Source organism: Triticum urartu, chromosome 7, assembly GCF_003073215.2.
Source record: "Triticum urartu cultivar G1812 chromosome 7, Tu2.1, whole genome shotgun sequence".
Lineage (NCBI taxonomy): Eukaryota > Viridiplantae > Streptophyta > Magnoliopsida > Poales > Poaceae > Triticum > Triticum urartu.
In genome coordinates this window covers 626591876-626594911 of record NC_053028.1, presented here as the reverse complement: position 1 = coordinate 626594911, position 3036 = coordinate 626591876, and positions in this window count along the sequence as shown.

Here is a 3036-nt window from a genome sequence, read left to right as displayed (position 1 = left end):
GTTCAACCGAACCACAAGTAAAGCAGCCCTCATCCTTCTTGTTCTTCTTGAAGGTCTTCTTACCCTTCTTCTTAAAGTCGGCACTCTATTGGACACCGTTCTTTCCCTTAGGCTTGTGGGAATTGGATTTCTTCTGACGCACCATATTGGCCACAGAAGTTCCTTCGACCCTTTTTTCCTACGAGTCCTTTGCCCTTGAATTCTTCTCAACACCCAGATGGCCAATGACATCCTCCATAGAGAATTCACGCCTCTGATGTTTCAGAGTGGTGGCAAAGTTCCTCAAGGAATTAGGGAGCTTAGCGATTATGCAGCCCACGACAAACTTTCCTGGTAACTCACACTTAAGAAGCTCAAGCTCCTTAACAATGCATATTATCTCATGAGCCTGCTCCAATACAGGACGGTTTTCAACCATCTTGTAATTGTGGAACTGCTCTATAATATACATCTCGCTCCCTGCATCGGCAGCCCCGAACTTAGATTCAAGCGCCTCCCACAAGTCCTTGGCAGACCGCACATGCAAATATGCGTCAACCGGCTTATCTCCAATCACGCTCAGAACTGCCCCGAGGAACATGACAGTGGCCTCCTTGAACGCCTTCTCTTGTTCAGGAGCGATCGTTCCTGTGGGAGTCACACCGGCGACCCAGAACACGTTCATGGCCGTGAGCCATAAGGTGGTTTTAGTCTGCCAACGCTTAAAGTACATCCCCGTAAACGGGGACAATTTCAGTGCAGTAGCAAAACTAGAATTCAAAAAACTCCTACACACATTAGGTTTTTGGATTGATAAGTAAATAGGCAGTTTTTCAATTACATTAATCCATGAATAAATCATGAGCATGACATGGACAACATTGATAACACACTGATTACGATCTAACAGAGCATGTACTACGCACATAGTAGAAACATCTACGCATATCACTAGTACTGCTAGAACAGAAAGAAACACAAGAGGGATAAGCGATGTATACCCTCCAATCGGCCACGCGGTGGCGGTTGCGGTGATAGCAGCCACGGCATCCTCGGCGGCCTTCTTGTCGGCCTCGGCCTTCTCAGCGGCGGCACGGTCGGCGTCGGTCAACATGGTGATGACGAAGGTGGTGCGGACGTAGATGAACAGAAGCGAGCAGTCGCGTAGTCGCTACCCAAAAACCTAATCACCCCTCTCCCATACAGGATCCAGAGAGGCGGATTTTCGGAGGCCTGCTCTCCCGTCAACCGTGTACGCGGTGAACGGGATGGAGTCGCCGGCGGCAGTAGCAGCAGAGGAACGAGCGTTCTGTTTTTTGCGGCGGCTAGGGTTGGCAGTGCCCCACATATATATGTGCGGCCGCGCGTGGAGAGACGTGGGCTGAACCCACGTCTAAGTCGGTAGCCCATGATCCGACATCTCAGATCATGGCCCTACCTGTCAAAGACTCCATTACTGACCAGCAAAAAGAAGCGCATAGGAGCTCCGCTCAATCCCGTGGCGCGGCGTGGCGAGGCGAGCGGAGGAGGAGGAGGAGTGCGCAAGGGTCTCATCTCTTCTCAAGCTCCAATAGCATGAGGGAGAGAATCCCTTATAAACCACTCCAACTCTCCTTCCACTTCCGGGGTGGGACTAAACTTCCCACCACCTTGTCATGACACCTACATGGGCCCTTAGAGATTAAATCTGAAATTGTCATATGGGCTCTAGGACCATCTCATATTTCAACAATGGGAACGCAACGGATCCTAGCACTTGCCATGGGAGTGCTCCATTCTTAGATGTTTCTTTTGGTTTTGTTAGGGTGTGCATCCTACTCAGGAATACGAGACGTCGGCGGCTCCCTGAAGATGGAATAAGGTTCTCCCTGCTTAGCCCCTGTTTCGGTGTTGCGCATTGTCAGAGGGTGTGTGGAGGTGTGTCTCCGGCGGATCTCGCAGGATTTGGTTGGTGTTTGTCTTTGGTGGATCTACTCGGTTTCGGTCTTCGTTCATTGATATTCTTGTGTCTTCATGTTTGATCCTTCCGATCTATGTGTCTCTTTATAGGTTTCGGTTGTTGTTCTGGTGCGCTGGTCCTATGGGCCTTAGCACGACGACTTCTCGACTGTCTACTACATCAAGTTTTTCCCGCCTCTGGCAAGGGAGGGGCGATGATGGCAGCGCGCCTTCGGCTTCTAGTGCTCGTAGTCATCGCTAGATGGTCTATGGATCTGGATTTAGCTTTTATTATTTTTGATATTCATTGTATTACCATGATTGAAGATGAATAGATCGATGTTTTTCGCAAATAAAAGGTATGAAACGAAGGGAGTAGCACATATCAATGGAATCCTCCATCAGTTGACATGCCCCAGTCTAGCACTCTGGGCTCCATAAGATTTAACTTCTAATGCTGATGAGATACAAAATGGTGATTTGGATGAGTACGAAGATGAGTTTCTTGCCGTTGCAAAGAGGAAGAGGCTGGGCCGCTGGGGAGACTTCTAGATGATAAGAACAAGAATTCCAAGGCATCCCAAGCTATGCAACAACAGATAACAATAAGTGAAGACATAGTTGAGAGGCACTAGTAGAAAAAGGGTCAAACGTGAAGCACATTAGTGCCGGTTTGAATTTGAGCCGGCACTAATGTGTACATTAGTGCAGGTTCCAATGGCTAGCCGGGCCGCTCTCATTAGTACCGGTTCATGACGAACCTTTAGCACCGGTTCGTGCCATGAACCGGTACTAAAGTGAGTGGTGGCAGGATGTTGTCAGTCCGGGGCCCCTCCAGCACCTTTAGTACCGGGTCGTATCACGAACCGGTACTAAAGGTCGTCCTACATAGACCCTTCGTCCACCCGAGCTCGCTCTGTTCTTCCCCTTTCCCCTCTCCTCTCTGTTCTTTTCCCTCTTCCTCTCAAGCTCATCACACATTTTGCCCAAGATTTGAAGGCCCCCATCCATTCAAATGATCACAAAGGTTAGCAACTTTTTCCTTTCATCTCTCATTGCTAGATTAGCTTGTGCAATGCTTTATATAGTGATTGATTTTTGAGTTTAGTAATTTGGGAG